The following is a 17,377-nucleotide window of genomic DNA, read 5'->3' as shown; positions in this document are numbered from 1 at the left end:
TTGTGGTGAACATCAAAAATATTGATTTCTTTTTCAGATTCAAAAGAGGAAGAGTCATTTGTTTTTTTCTGTTGTTTTAATCAGGAAAAGTGAAAATATCCCAAAGAAACTACATTCAAACAGAAAGAGGCAAAGGACATTGGGGGAGGGGGGGCAAAGAATAGAGACTAAAAGACAGAGATAGGAACCAGCACAATTTGAGCATTTAAAGATTTTTTGAGGAGGATATAGGAAGAGATTGAGGAATTGCCATAGAACAATATGCAAGGTGCTGGGAGAGAGATGGGAAAGAGGATTTTAGGTAGTTTTGCTGTATGTGAAGCCTTATTAAGAGACATAAATGAAGGCTAAGTGGACATTCTCGGGAGATTTTTGGACATTAGGTTAATGCTTTTAAATGCAAAACTGTGTTGAAACTACTCAAAATGTACTAAGATTAATATGTTACCCCATTAAATCTAATGCTAAAGAGAATCTGAAAAGACAAAGCAGTTGGGTTGTGACTTTGATTATCCACAATAATAAGGAGTCATCAGTCCATCCAGCACAGAGAGTGGAATAAGGCAGACTCCAAAACTCCAGTGGAGCCCCTTCAAAGGAATATGCCAGGGGCTACAAAGGTGACCAAGTCTCAATCTTTATCTATAAGAAGGGCACAGTCTGGCAGAAGAGATCAGACAAGTACATGATTACAATACATAAGTGCTATAATAGTACTGTGTCCGGTGGTAGGCGAAGAGCCTCTGCATTCCTGACTTCCCGGTCTTCCATCTTGTAGGATGTTGAGGTTTGCTACCTGCAATGGGTAGACTGCTGACTGTAGTCACAGCTGTCCCATTTTTAAAAACATGTAAAGTTGGGAGCACTTGTTTGACTGAACCATCTCCTCATTCCTAGTCTTTTCCATCTTTACTGGCACCTTCTTTCAACTTCCCCCTAACACCTACTTGGGAGACAGATGTGTGAGGATGTGCTGCTTGAATCATGGCAGCGATGCTGTGAGCCTGAAGAAAGAGTCAATAAAATATCAGAGACATCAACCCAATGTCCTGACTTGATAGAGCCCCTGAATGGACAAACCATAGGTTCACCATTTTCCAGATTTTTTATGTGAAACAACTGTCTCTATTATTTAAACTTGATTTCTGGATCTGTAATTTACCAATCATGTGACCTTGAGCAAATGACTCAACCTTTAGTACCTATTTCTTTATCCAAAAAATGTCAATTCTAATAATACTTCAGAAGGTGGCTGTGACAATTACGTAGCATGTAAACATAGTATATTTCTTAAACTATAGCAAAGTAATCAATAAATATTAGTTTAATATTATTTACATTATAAGTTGGGTATTTTGCTGCTTCTAGGCATAAATTATTTTTAAGTGACGCAGATACCTACTTAAAGTAGTAAATGGTCAATAGTGGCTCCTAACATTATTTTGCAAGCTTATAAGATATCTTTCTTTAACAGAAGTCAATGAGTATTTATTGAGCCAGTAAGGGCAAGACTCTGTTCTAGACACCTAAGGAAAGCGTATGTGGAATTGGGATCTGTAGACTCCCTGTATCGATGGGAGAGAGATATGGGAGGGGCAGAGGAATGCTCCTGTTAAGTCTTGATATCACAAGATATATGCCATTTCCTTTGGACATACAGAGTTGGTGTACGCTTTGCCCTATATTTTGCCCTATATTTTGCCCTATATATATACCTACAAGCTGGTAATGACAAGACTCTCCATTCAGGTATTGCATCCACTCCACTTAAACTTAAAGATACCTTTACAGCATATTTTGTATATTCGCCTTTTCCTATCTAAAGTCTTACTGTGATCTTGGTACTTGGTACCATGGCATCACCGAGCCCCCTCCAGGCTCCACTCTTGGCCTCTTAATAATGCCTTCTTTCTTTCCAGCATACATTATGAAACCTTGTACACTGATATCCAGTCATCTCAAAGAACTTTGTTCTCTGCCCTCAAGCTGTTCAATTTTGACCACAGCATACGGTCTTGGATCCCCTGGTAGAAGTTGGACAAGGGGATACTGGCCTTCCAGTCGATCTGCTTTGGGTTCAGCTGCTTTCACAAAGGAGTCATTTCACATCCTGAGCCAAATTTGTATCCTCATTCTGTTTTGGCATCATCAGATTTAAATGTTTACAGACTTAGATAAAGCAACGGAAATGCCAGAATATTTTAGCAGCTGTTAGTGCTAGATTAGATTTCTCCCAACTTCTGGTGAGTTGTCAATAAGTCTTTCGTAGGAGTCCTGTTAATTTCCTTCCACTTTATCCCGTCCTTAGAGCCACCAAAACAGCTCTCCCTGATTTTTTTCTTTCCGTATTTCCTTTATTTGAAGAACCATTTTTCCTCTGGCCATTTGCTTTCTTCCAAATAGCTAAATTTTCTTTGGCAGCTACAAGAATAAATCTACCGTGGCTCTTGTTTACTTTCTTTTCTTCCCACGGGCAGGTCACTTCAGGAAGCCAGGCAGGAGGTGTTCCTCCAAGTAAGGTGAACTGTCATGTGGGGCTGCTCACCTCTGATTTTCACATAACTAGCCCCAGGCTGCGGCTCCCCTTACATGCCCCTGGAGTGGTCAGGGCTTTGGCATTTCACCGCTGAGGAGAACTGAGGTGACTCCCACCTGGTATGGGCTCCTCTCACTTGAGCCCTCCTCCCTCACCCATTCCTGACCACCCGTCCTCATTCCTCCTTGCTGGCCGTGCTGAAGGCTAAACTGCAGCAGATTAATGACTGGTAGGAACATTCCTTTCCATTCTCCAGATGCCAAAAATAAATTATGAGGCCGTAGGCTAATTAACCTGACAATCCAGAGAAGCAGGGGTTCCAGGTAAATAATGATACTTTCCAGCAAAATGACCCAGCTCTTGTACCCTGGAGCCCTAGGTTTCCAGGAAGTTATGAAAGGGTTAACACCAAACTGGAAAATGACCTCTGAATCCGTTTTCTCTGAGTACTGGTTTTCTTTTGTTTTGTCTTGTTTTGTTTTGTGTGGAAGCTGCAAAGTTGGGATAAATATGGAATTTACCCTGCATCTATCTTGTTTGCTCTGCAAGCCCTGATGCAGAGGACAGCTCCTGGGCTGGGGGAGCCATGAGGGAGCCTCTGGGCCCTGTGGGAGGGGGGGGGTGCGGAGGAGGGACCTCCATCTTTAGAATGGTCTAACAGAGTGGTGGGAAATCATGTGGGCAGGGGACAAAGGAAATCGTGTGCCTGGGTAGCTGCAGGGACTTCCAAAGGACTGAAGATACTCTCCTGCTGGATCTTGCTCTGCATTCTTCCATAAAGCTCAATAACTGTAGTAGTAAACTACAGCCAACTGTGTCTTACACATTTGATCGTCAACTTGAACTTGTGTCAACCACTGTGGAGAGTGAAGAAAAAATTCGGCTATGAAGACATTTAGGAAATTGTCTATTAGAGAGCAATGAAACATTGGTGACATAAGAACACTCCAGTTATATCTATGTCCAGTGTCTGTCATCCTCCTGGGTTTTCCTCTTTTACCCTGGCCCCACGGCCCATGTCTCCACACAATATGGTGAGGAAGAAGGGGGCAGATTCTGTGAGTCTTCTACAAAAGCCAACTTCTCAGAGCTCCCTAGGGATCTGACAGGTCCTGTGTCATTCCTCGGGGGCCAAGACTAATATACAGGGCTTTTCCTCCTGCCCTGCTCATTCTGTCTGGATCCCAGTGTCTTTACCTTCAAAATGAAGAAAGTAAAAATGATAAAAGAACACAGAACTAGAACTTAAATCATTCCATCAATTGTTTTAATAAAATTTGATTCACAGAATTCTTTCAACATTTCTAAACTCTAATTTGACATTTGTAGAGAGTAAGTGCCCCCAAGGCAGCAGCAGACCTTGTATTTTGTTAGTCATTCAGTTTGTATGAATCTAATACCTAAATCAGCTGGTACTAAAATAGAGGCGAGGGCTGGGAGGGTGGGGCAACAAGGCAAGCAGTGTTGCTTTTGAGGTTTTTATTGTTGATGATGGTGTTTGGAGCCAGTGAACTTCTGTTGTTATCATGCCAGTAGTGTTTGGAGTCAATAAAATACTTGTCTATGGCTGGGGGGAGTTTTTTTTTTTTTCCCCAAGATTATCAATATAATGGGGGAAAAAAAGTCAAGTGGAAATGATTGTAGATAATGGCTGAGCTGGAAATATTGGTCCCAGTTAAACAGCATCAGAAAGGCTCCATTTCCCCTTTGTCAATAGCAAATTAAGTAGCTCTATAGCTGACCAAGTAGCATTATACCTGTAAAGAAAGAGAACAAAAGAAGGAAGCACCCACCAGTTAATTCACCTACTCTGACACTTGCTTGCCATCTATCACTTTTACCAGATGCCCACATAGATCAGAACTGTTCGTGCCTTTCAAACTTTTTTTGACTACAATCAACTAAAAAAGATTTATTTAATATCTTGACCCAGTATGTTATATTTTCCATTCTATTTTTGAATGCAGGCTGTGACCCACTAAATTGATTTCATGACCCCACAAATAGGTTGTATCCCACAATTTAGAAATCACTGAACCAGACCATGTGAGAACCTTTCAGAAATTGTGTTAAAATTTATTAATTATCCTCACCCAGTATTGGTTTAGATAACTTAATTGATTGGCCCCCAGGGAAAACTCAAGCCGCCTACCCTTTCACTCTTACCCACTCCTCTTCCGACAAGGAGGATCCTTCTCTGGATTGATCTAATTCCACGACAAGGCATTAAGACTCAGTCTACTGAGTGGAAATTCCTAAGGGATGGAGTGGTTGAGCACAAAGAGAAGAGGCACTTCCCCTGGGAAGGTCTGAGACAGGCAAGAGGACACCTATTCCTTAGCTTTTTGGATCTAACTCTCTCAGTATTTTCTCTCTGCTCTTCTCTTTGCTTGGGAATATTTCGGGTGGTTCTTCCACACATTGGAGTGGCAAATCCAATAGAAACAGGCAAAGTAGTTCTTTCAGCCCACTTGGGCTTTAGACATCAGTAGGACCACAGTAAGTATTATTTCTCAATATGGTGATGATGAAGTATTTAAGAATTCAATAATGTTATAAATTACTTTTCTCAAACTGGCAAGATTCCAGTGATTAAAGAGGTCTTAAGTTCTGAGTTTTTTATCCTACATCCTACCCCATCCTCAAGGGCTTGAAGACTGCTGGGGACAGCATTATTGGTAGATAGATGTGTCAGCCTGGGAAATCATTTTTAATTATCGTCTGTCTCATTTTTAGTGAAGAAAGTGGCTGTTCTTGAATGTGAGACAAAGACAAGCCAAAAAGAATCTATTTTTACTTTTTAAAATCTGACATCTGTAGGTTCTTGATTTACATGGTCTACTATCTAAAAATTAAAGATTTATAGGTAAGTCTGTTAAGTTTGAACTTGTCTATATGAGCGTATCTAAATAAAAGACAGCTATCCGGGCTAAAATACCTTCCAATCTGATCCTATTCCAAGGTATACATGGTCGAATAATTGTCTTTGGTTCTGCTGAAATAAATTTCAAGATCCAAGATGGAGCTGACTGTGCCCAGGGTGCCATGGCAGCAAACCAAAACTGAGATAACTTTCGTGTTCCTGTAAATATTCTGCTTGACCAAAGACACAGTATATTCAGTCAGTTAATCCCCAAATGCCAAGTCAATTCTGAGCTCCATACTTATTTCTTTATTCCTTCATAGTTTTCTGTTTTTCTCTTCCTCATTCCTTATTCTTTACCTATAAAGGCTTCCTGCCTTCCACCCCATTTTGCTCTTCTCTGGAGCCTTGGGAATGGAGACTACCCACTTCACAAAGTGTTAAATGGTTTTTTGTGTCACCTAAATATTTTCTTAAATCATTTTTAATAGTTCTGACTCATCCTCGGGAGAAAATGCAAACTCCATGAAGACAGGAAGCACGTCTGTGTTCTTCATCACAGAATGGTCAACTCACCACACAGTGCCTGGCTTAGAAAAGACTTAAGAAAATACTTAATAAATAAGTATTTCTTAAAATGAATAAAAACAAGACACATAAAACATAGCTAAAAGGTGCTGAGAAGGAAGGAGAGGAGTTGGCTCTATCAAAGTGAAATAATAAGCAAGAGATCCAGGAGCCCTGAGGACTTTTGGACCAGGACCCTTAGGCTGTTTCAAAGCTGGCATTTCTGCTGCTGCTGCTGCCACCCAGGTGGAACCTAGCAACATGGAACCAGGGAATGAACTCGGTATCCTGCCTGCCTCCGTTGACTGCACAGTCCTCTAAATAACTGCAATAATTGCAAACATTTATTGAACTTTAATGACATATCGAGCCCAGCTCCAAACACAGAATTAGACTTGGTGTCTCCCCATAAAACAAATCCCAAGAGCTACCAAAACACCATCAAATAATGACTTTCAGCTCAATATCTCGAGACAAATATGCATATGACCACAAAGGTTAAGAGCTCTGCTCCCAATTACTTAAGAGTGCCAGTCTTCTTCATTTTTAATCATCTGTTTTATTGCTACTATGTTGTCAGAGTCATCATCATGGTGTCTAGCACATTTTTTATACAGTTAATGCAGATCTTTATCAAGTGTGAGAAGTGTGCTCATTTCCCCTCTTAATGCCAGGCTCCCTCCATGAATTGTCTCTGACGGCTACAATGGGATGAATGCTGTGTGGGATTAATGAGAAGCCACTGGCCCCTCTGAAATCCTTTCATTTACAGGCCCGCTTGAACATTAATATGATCAAAGGATTTCAAAGAGGCCAGGACCACTGTTCACACGAAAGCAAGAAACCCATCCAAGAAAGAACGGCTTTTAAAAACAAATGTAAAAGCCTGTTCTCAAAATTTAAACAGAACGGAGAATCTTAAACGGCTTCACATGCAACTCAGTGTTTGTTAACCAAAGGATAAAGATAAAAAGATTAAAAGAGAGATTTGTTCATCCAGAGTCCCTGGTTTTCTCCCCCTAGCCCAAAAGACCATTTTTGCCAGCGGTACTTTGACATGGAGCTACATGTCACACTCAGAACACAGCATGGTGATTTCAAATTGATAAATCATATGCATGTATTGGTATCTGAATGTATTAAATCACCAAAGCAAGGTGATATTTCAATGCAAGCACATGAGTGGGCTTTAGCATAAAACTTCCAGCAATCAGTACTACATACAAAAGGGAAATGTCAGGGACAGAAATTTTCGCCCTTCAAATAAATAAAAGAACTTCAGTGGAGGAGGCCGTGTCTCATTTCTATCTTGACTTCTGGCTGCCTGATGCCTGCTGTATATCTTCTGGATTTTTACATGTGCCTTTTGGAGAGAAGCCTACTTTGTTTAACAGGACGATGTGACTCCGAATGGAAACCATGGTATTTTGGGGTGGCTGAAGTATTGTTGGCTGAAGGTAAAGGCAGTGGTTATTTTTATCTCTGCAAGTAGTTTTTCTACTTTTCTAGAGGGAAAGTCTAAAGTTCATTAGGTACAAACTGCTATTATGATCTTCAATATTTTTAATGAAATTTTGGTTCTTGCAAAGATAAAGCAAAGATCTTATTCTGGAATGGGAATGACAGACTCAGTGCTGCTAAACACATCAAGCCGATCGTGGTGATTGGTAGCTTTGTAGGAAGCAGCCTAGTTTAGTGGTTTACACTGACACTAGTTATACCTAGGTTCAAATCTGAGCTTCCTCCATTTACCAGCTATGCGACTTAACATAATTTATCAATCTCTTTGTGCCTCAGTTTTCCCACCTGTAAAATTAGAAAGCAGTCTTCCTCATAGGGCTACCTGAAGATTATTTGAGTTGATATATAAGTTGATATATATAAGTCATTTATAATAGAACCTAGAAGGTAATTGTCTCTATATATGTGCTAGCTTGTTATCTCTCTTGGCCAAGTTTCATTTCATAGATTAATTCCCTTTAGGGCAAAAGGAAAAACAAGCTTAAGGGCAGGGAGATAAAGAGACGTTGGCAACAGGGCAGCACTCTGGAGCTGGCAATAGAGTCATAAATAGTAGTTCATGAATGAGGCTTCATTCAAACAGCAGCCATATCTGGTATCCATTTAGATTTCCTTAGTTACAATCATTTTGATTACTCTCAAGTATTCAGTTAAAATCTCTTCAATTTTGCAGTCTCATCTCAATCATTATTGTGGGAGGAGTGATTTCTGAATAAAAAAAAACAAAGACCCACAGCTAGACCATGGGCTGAGGGAGCAAGGAATAACCAGAAATAACCTCCATTCTCTGAGGAGTAATGGATACATGCCCTGAGACTTTCCAGGGACAGATAGATGGAAGATTCTGGTAAATGGCTTAACAAGCAGGATGGGGACTTGTACTCTAAGGATTTGGCCATAAAATGGAAGCATGGATTAATTCCATGATCATGTGTGGATATTTAACTCCTTGGCTGCCTAGTCCCATTTCCAGTATATGAGGCATTCCCATGAGCCTTCAAGTAAAAATAATTACCTTCTCCACCCCTCAACTCTAGAGCCAAATTTTAGCCAGTCTGACTGCCCTCATCTATAACTCATTTTTTAAAAAAGATTTTATTTATTTATTCATGAGAGACACACAGAGAGAAGCAGAGACATTGGCAGACAGAGAAGCAAGCTCCCTGCAGGGACGCCTGATGTGGGACCCAATCCCAGGACCCCGGGATCACGACCTGAGCCAAAAGTAGATGTTCAACCACTGGGCCACCCAGGTGTTCCCTCATCTGTAACTCCTAATCTGATGGCACAAAGAAGCAAAGCAGGATAGATTTATTATGGGAGAGGTGGAAGCAACACTGAGTACTACTAGAAGCTAAGGTTGCGGTGCTTCTGGCAACACAGTCCCCTAAACCTGTTACAGGGTATGACTTGGTCTATGGTCCTGGTTGCCAGGCCTCCCTATATTCCTGTCCTCGCCCAAAATTTGGGTCTTTAGATATGCTATCATTTCTGGGCCCTACTCAATGTCCTTCAAAAAAATTTCTTTATTAGGGGTGCCTGCCTGGCTCAGCTGGTAGAGCATCCAACCTTTTATCTCAGGGTCGTCAGTTCAAGCCCCACATTGAGTGTAGTAACTACTTAAAAAAACAATAACAACAAATAGAAGTCTTTGGGGCACCTGGGTGGGTCAGTTGGTTAAGTGTCTGACTCTTGATCTCAGCCCAGGTCTTTATCTCAGGGTTGTGAGTTCAAGCCCTGTGTTGAGCATGGAGCCTACATTAAAAAGGGAGGAGGGGAGGGGGGGATTTCTTTATCTATTTAAGTTAACACAAGTTAGTTTTTGTTGTCTTACAGCCAAGAATCTTAACCACTACAATCAGGTCATTTGAATTATACTTGAAACATGAAAACAACTTCATATGGGTCTTCCTTATAAACAGAAAAATAAAACACCAATAATAGAACATTTTGAAAAGAACAATTTAAATTTGGTTCAAAAACACAGTCTTACAGAGAGGACCACAGAATTATTGCCAGGTCCTCAATATTTCTTCAGGTTCAATAGTTTTCACTGAACATAACCACCCTTAGCAGGGTCATTGTGATGACATCTCTGACTGGAACATCATATTGTGAGAGAAGTGTTGTGCAATTCATCAAATCCACAATTGTGTACAAATCCCTGTCAGCTCAGATGGCTGCCTGACAAGCCATACCCCCAGCCAAAGGATGTCCTGTGAGCCCTAAAATCTCTGCTCCTAATATGCCTCCCAGCCATCCAGTTCTATAGCTGAGTGGTTGCCCTATAAAGTCACTGGTCTAAATCAAACATTTTGCTGCAGTGAAATTTTTTTAAGTGGTATTTTCATAAAGCTGGATTTATTCCATTTAAATAATTGGTCTTTGTTAAAATAATTATGCCTATACTCCTTTTTATGCCAAAAATGTCCAATTCTTTGTGAAATAATGATGAATCAAAATTGTAATTTGAAGAGGATCTTAATCTCATTATTTGGCAGAGTAAAAAGTTGAAAACCATTGGTTTTCATTTGCTCAGGAAGTTCAGAAGACCTGGAGCTTCGATTGAATGAATACCCCACCACTCCTGGGGTTCTCAAATAGAGAATAATTGTCATTATTCACACTCTACTGATTTCTCTGGTGACCAACACACTTGAAGAATAAGACCTATATTAAATGGAAGAATTTCACTAGACTAAGGCAAGAATGATAATTAGAGACCCTAGTCATTGAGCATCGGAGACCTCAAAAGGAGAGGGGAGACATGTCAATGATGATCAGAAGTGGACTCCTGCTCTCCTTGCAAGGAACAATCATAGAGCAGTTTGTGCCTAGTAGTGCTCTATCATGGGGATGTTTTTTACTACATGACTTCATTTGTGATTAATTTTTTACAAATTTCTTTTCATTGGCGGACTCACCCAAGGAAGAAGCCCTAGTGGTGGTAGGGACTTCCAGAATGATGCTGTCCTCCCCTACCCCACCCTGGATACCTGCTACTTTTGAACCATAAGCCATGACCATATGGCCTTAGGAAAGCTGAAGGATCAGCCTGGGAACTTGTCTCTTTATTTAGTCCCTAATAAGACAATAAATGTTGTTTTTAGAGGCCTTCAAAAAAAAAAATCTGCCCTAGCTCTACCTCCAATGCACCAAAGAAGCTACATGTAATGAAAATAAACTTGTCCCATCAAGATTTTTTCCTTCCTGGCATAGCCCAATCAGATTCTGCTGCTTTCCCATTATCCCAACAAGTGCCTATGAGAAGTTTAAGACCTTGTTCTTGTCTTCATGAATATGAGTACTTGTGTAGAAGTTTTCCTTTGCCTGCTTTCTGCATTTATTCATTCAACATTAATGGAGCACCTACCATATGCCATGCACTGCGGTAAGAAAAGCATATAGGACACAAAGTCCCTACTCATCAGTGGCTTGTAAGCACTCTAAGGCCTAATTTGATCTTCTTCAACTGATACCTTTAGAAACACACTATTGTAGAATCAGCTTTAATAATGAAAAAAATGTAAATATTTATTATTAATCACTTCTTCAGAAAAATTCAAAGTTTATTCAATATACATCCTAAATACACTGGCTAAAGTTGGAATACCCCAGGGAAGCTTGTAGGAAGGGTGAGTGGAAATATTATTTGAAGTGTGAGGCCCAGGACACCACCTTTCTCCAACTTGAGGTAAAACCACAAGAGATATCTGAGGAGAAACTGGCAGGGAGTATAGACCTAAGGAAAAGTAAAAATATGATTGAATCATTATGATTCATTATAATCATCAGGGGAGCAGAAAAGGGAGAAAGGGACAAGGGTCAAGGAGAGGAATGGAATATCTACAAAGGATGTCTGCTCTTCTATAAACCCTACATTTGAGCCATGAAGAAAGCAGATAGACACTGCCATGCCCCAGGGCGTAGAATTAGGACAAACAGGACCAAGTGTGGTGTTTCATTTGAACAATTACGAAAGGAGAGTGCTTTCAGAGGATCTGCTTCCAAAAGTGATGTGCCTCCCATTGCTGGGATTGGTAAACTGGGGCTGGAGGAAGCCCAGCAGGCATACAGCTAAAGAGGCTCCCACTCGGAGTGAAAAGGTAAATAGCACAATCTACTCTCTCAGTGGTAGAAACACTAGCAGAAGTGCCTGAAGAATTACACCAACTAATTTTACATATAAAATAATCCCTCCCAATATGGAGTTTTTATAGTTATGAATAAGGAGCTGGCTTTTTATATATCATCACAACACAGTGACTCTCTCCAAGGGCTCTGCCATTAGAACATTTCTACCCAAAGGGAGCGCAGACCTGGGAAGTCATTTATTACAATGTCATCTCTTTTATGAAACAAACATTCTTTAGTATTCCTTTCATCACAAGAGACCTCCTTAGGACTAACACTTTAGTTATGAGCATGGTAACTAGAGCCAGCCAGGGACCTGAGTAAGAAATTTCATTTTGTCACCATTTGCTCTATTCATTATTCCTCTCTTTATATTTCAATTCTTTGCCAAGTTAGAAGATTTTCTATAGCAGAGTTAGTTACTACATGGTTGTGTCTGACAGTTAAAATGAATGAAAACAGAAGCTTTTCAAAGGCCTACTAAGTCCCAAAGAGCTCAGCGTGGCTTAAGTGATAATTAAATGAAAAGTAAAGCCAACATACATTCTCTATGTTATAGAATGAGGCATGATATTCCAGTATAGAAGGTACATAAAATGGACCAAACAAAACATTCAACTCATCAACCTCCTCATTATTTTGTGTGGCTTCCCATTTTACAAATATTTTGACTCTTTTGCCCTCATAAAATTCTCAGAACAAAGCTGCGAGTTGTCAAAGAAAGAATTGTTATCCCTGTTTTAAGTGAGCCTTTGAGAGGCTGGTGAGACCAAGATTGCAGAACTAACACTTCGACCCCAAAGTCTGTGATCCTTTCTGATGACCTTCAGTAAGGAGCCAGATCTGTATTTTTTAAAACATTCAAGGATGTGTACATCTGAATGATTATTCCCAGCGGTCACAGGTGGATACTCAGAGACAACTACTTGTGCTGTCTGGACAAAATTACATATGTATTAGCCAGTAGTTCTTCTAAATCTATAGGATGGTCTTTGCATTTTTTCAGAGGTTGCAAATCTTTGTTCACAAGAGGGAATAACCATATTTGTAGCTGGGCAACCTGGGGCTAAATATATTCCACTGTTCAATGTAGTTTTATAATTGGTGAGACACTAAACGTAGGAGCCACCCTGTTCTTATTTTCCTGTTCTATCTTTTTTCAATCACAGACTAAAAAACACAAAATCGAGTAAATACTGCAGCTGTTTTACTACCTTCCTCTCCATCTAGGTTTTCCACTAACTTCTGAGTTCAACATGTACAAAGTGTAAATCATCTTCCCTCTGAATCTATGAGCCTTCCCTTTTTCTGTGAATAGACCCTAGAGCCTTCGAAAAAAAAATTTTAAAGATTTTATTTATTCATGACAAAGAGAGAGAGAGAGAGGCAGAGACATAGGCAGAGGGAGAAGCAGGCTCCACACAGGGAGCCTGACATGGGACTCGATCCCGGGTCTCCAGGATCACAACCTAGACCGGCCTTCGAAATTCTTGACACTTTCTTCCCTACATTTCCTTCTCCCCATTCCCATGTTCTCTTGCCCCACAAAGCCACCCATTCTAATGTGTTAAATACATTTTTAGATATATTTATATCTTTGAAAGATGTTTTCATTCATTTATTCAACAAAATATTATTAAGTGCCCCTTTTATCTGCCAGGTACCGTTCTCTAAGCTTGTATAGCTGCTAGCTTTTGCTGCATAACAAACTACCCCAAAACTTGGTGGCTTAAAAATGACCATTTGTCTAGCTTGTGATTATGTAAATCAACATTTTAAGCTGGGCTCAGCTAAGCAGTTCTCTGCTAATCTTAGATGATTTCTGCTGGCCTCTCCCATGCTCTTCCAGGTCATCCGCGGGCTGGCTCTATCATAACACCAGAGCCTCAGCAGCTCCCTGGAGGTCTCTCATCATCCAGGAGCCTAGCTTGGGCTTCTGCACATAGCCTTCTCAGGGTCCAAAAAGCAGCAAGACCAAATAAGCCCCAAGGCACAAATATTTGCAAATCTCTAACTGAATCACATTTATGATTTTCCCAGCAGCCAGAGCAAGTCACACGGTCAAGTCCAGAATCAGTATGAAAAGGGACCACCCAAGCACATGGGTACAGGGAGGTTTGATTAACTTGGCATCTGTGACCGCAAACCATCTTAATTATACTGGAGATTCAAAAATGAACAGAAATGATGTCCCTGCCCTCATGAACCTTCTTTTCTCACATCATTCATCAGCATTTTGCATTTATCCAATTCCTAAGGCTGGCCAAGCAGAGAGCTATAAGTCAATATTCCTTTGTGGTTTTAATTTATCTGATAAATGATATGGACAAACATTTCTTTATACACTTAATAGCCATTACATTTTCCCTTCTATGAATTGTCTATGTGTCTCGCCTATTTTCTATTCGATTTCCTATGTTTTTCTTACTGATCCTAGGAACCCATTGTACATTAGGTAACAAACTCCTATATTCATAGATGAAGGAAGCTGTGTAATAGCCAAAAGTCCCCTTAGTTTGCTAAAACAGGATTCTCACCATGTATATTATTTTACTTTGAATATATCATATAGAGACATATGTATAAAGCATATATGTAGAATTTAAAGAATAGCTATAAAGATCCTTGTACCACTGCCCCAGTGAACTTAGCATATCTTATTCCTCTATGATTTGAAATGCCACCTTTAGCATATATGATTGTCATTGTACACCTAGATCTATTTCTGGACTTTATTTTGTTTATTTTCCACTTTTGAGTGCTTTTATCAAGAATTAATGTTGAATTTTGTCAAATGTCTTTCAGCATAGCTGACAACGGTCATATGATTTTCCTCTCATATTAAAGAAATATGAGAAATTTCTTCTCATATTATTCCTGGAATAAACTCCGTTTAATCATGTTGTCTCATTATTTTAATGTGCTGTGGAACTCTCCTTGCTGACATTTAACTTAGGATTTTGCCTCAATATTGGTAAATGAGGTTGATTCAAAGTTTTTATTTTCTACATTATTTGCCAGATTTTGTTACACTTGTTATAGAGTGGTATGCCTATTTTTCTATGAGCTGGAGCAGTTTAAATAGCTCTGGAATTATCTTCATTTTGAAGATAAGGTACACTTTGGAGGTTTTACCAAAGAAGAGCTCCTTGACAATTCTATATCCTTCATGAAAATCAATCTGTTTAGAATACCAATTTTTTTCTGAACTTATGATAAATTGCATTTTCCTAGACATATGTAATTTTTACCAAACTTTCTATTTGTTTGCAAAGATTTCAGCAAAGTAGTCCCTTGCCTTTTAACTTCTTTTGTTTTCATGGTTATTTACCCTTTAACCATTCTTCATTATTCATATTTTCACTTTTACCTTTTTTTTTCTTTTGGCTCAGGTAGGCCTCCCTTCATCTAATTTATCATTGACTTCAAAGAATAATCTTTTGCTTTTATTTATTAGTTATGCCATTTCCTTATTTTCTAATTTACTGATTTATTCTTATACCTCTACTATTTTTCCCGTACGTTATATTTTCATTTATTTTGTTTTCTTCAAACTTGAGTTGAATGCTTAATTCTATTTTTTCATTCTTTGATATAGGCCTTTAGGTTGTATCTCCTGTTAACACCGTTCAGCAGTGCCCCACAGCTGCCAGTGCACAAGGTTTTCTCTTCTCATTAGTTTCTGGAGGGTCTGCAATTTTGATTTAGATCTTGTGTTTGAACCAAGAGTTGCTTAGAAAAGAATATCTTACTTCCTAAGAGATAAAGGCTTTCATTTTTTGAGATTTTTAAAATTAATTTCTAGTTTTTCTAGTTTATTAAAGAATGTTTTTGTATATTTTTTCCTTTTTTTTTTTTTTTTAGTTTATTGTACTTATCTTTGTCAATTTTTTGACACTGGTCCATGAGTACTTGAAAAGGAAGAATGAAAAAAAAAAGAAAAGGAAGAATGTTCTGTGTTTGCATGGTATAGAACTTTACGTAAATGTATATACCAATATAAAAATAAAAATATTAATGTTGATAATACTATGCATATAATAATTAGGTCCACTTAAAATCTTCTTAAAGTCTCCTATGGTCTTACTTATTTGCTGATTTGATTTTAAAATGTTTTTAGAATCCTTTATAGTAGTAGTTATAGGGATTGTGCTAACAGTGGAGGCTAACTTTTTTTTTTAGGGTTTGAAAACAACATTTATTGGTTATAACGTTTGTATCTTAAATGTAGATTTCTTTTTTTCTTTTTAACTGACATGTAATATTGTGTTAGGTTTTAGGTATACAACTTGTTGATTTGATACACTTATATACTGTAAAATAATTACCACTGCATTATTAGTTAACACCTCCATCTTGTCACATAATTACCATTTCTTTTTTGCAGCAAGAACGTTTAAGTCTTACTCTCCTGTCAACTTTCAAGTATATAATCAGTATTATTAACTATAATCACCAGGCTATACATTACATCCCTAGGACTTGTTAATTTTTTAACTGGAGGTTTGTACCCTTTGACAAATATATCCCCACTTCCCTTACCACCCCCACCCCCACTCCCAGGCGACCATCATTCTACATTCTACTGTTTCTCTGAGTTCAGCTTTTTTAGATTCCATATATTAGTGATATCATGCAGTATTTGTCTTTTATTGCCTGAATTATTTCACTTAGCATAATGCTCTCAAGGTATATCCAAATCATCACAAATAGCAGGATTTCTTTCTTTCTAATGGCTAAGTAATATTCCATTATATATATATTAAATATAATACATAATTTTATATATATGATTAAATATAAGAGTATGTGTATATATATGTATATTATGTATATCTATATAATATTTTTTATCCATTCATCTGTTGATGGATGATTAAGCTTATTTCCATGTCTTGGTTTTTGAATAATGCTTCAATGAACATGAGAATGCAGGTATCTCTGCAATATCCTGTTTTCATTTCCTTTGGATATATACTCAAAAGTGGGGTTGATAGATCATATGGTGTTTCTATTTTTAATTGTTGAGGAACCTTCTTACTGTTTTCCATAGTGATTGATTTACAGTCTCACCAACATGTACATGGGTTCCCTTTTTCTACGTCCTTGCCATTACCTCTTGGCTTTTAGATGATAGCCTTGTAAATGAAGTGATATCTCATTGTGGTTTTGATTTGCATTTCCCTGGTGATAAGAGATGTTGAGCACTTTTTCATGTACATGTTGGCCATCCATGTGCCTTCTTTGGCAAGAATGTCTATTCAGTTCCTCTTCCTATTTTTAATTGTGTTGTTTGGTTTTTTGCTATTGAGTTGTATGAGTTCCTTATGTATTTTGATTAGCCCCCTTACAGACCCAAAGTTGCAAATATTTTCTTCCATTCAATAGGTTACCTTTTCATTTTGTTGATTGTTCCCTTTTCTGTGAAGAAGCTTTTTAGTTTTACATAGTTTGCTATGTTTATGTTTGTTTGCTTTTGTTTATGTTTGCTTTTGTTTATGCTTGCTTTTGTTGCTTGAGCTTTTAGTGTCATATCAAGGAAATTGCTGGCAAGACCAACGTCAAAGAGCTTTTCTTCTGTTTTTTTCTTTTTGGGATTTTGTAGTTTCATATATTATATTTAAATCTTTAATCAATTTCAAATTAATTTTTATGAGCGGTGTAAGATAGGGGCCAATTTCATTTTTCTGCATGTAGTTAGGTGGAGGCTAACGTTTAGGCTAATATTTATTTATTGAATGTCTGCTTTGTGTCAG

The 17,377-nt window shown here is 38.4% G+C and overlaps 1 long non-coding RNA gene across 1 annotated transcript in view; it reads left to right on the top strand.

The window, feature by feature from the left end:
- Positions 1–16,238: 16,238 nt before the first annotated feature.
- The window catches only part of LOC140616820 (uncharacterized), a 36,581-nt gene continuing 35,442 nt past the window's right edge, over positions 16,239–17,377 (top strand). Inside the window, exon 1 of the long non-coding RNA XR_012017155.1 lies at positions 16,239–16,310. This is a non-coding gene — a long non-coding RNA (uncharacterized lncRNA). The remainder of the gene's footprint in view (positions 16,311–17,377) is intronic.

This window comes from Canis lupus, chromosome 25, assembly GCF_048164855.1.
Source record: "Canis lupus baileyi chromosome 25, mCanLup2.hap1, whole genome shotgun sequence".
Lineage (NCBI taxonomy): Eukaryota > Metazoa > Chordata > Mammalia > Carnivora > Canidae > Canis > Canis lupus.
This window is presented reverse-complemented; position numbering and strand designations above follow the sequence as displayed.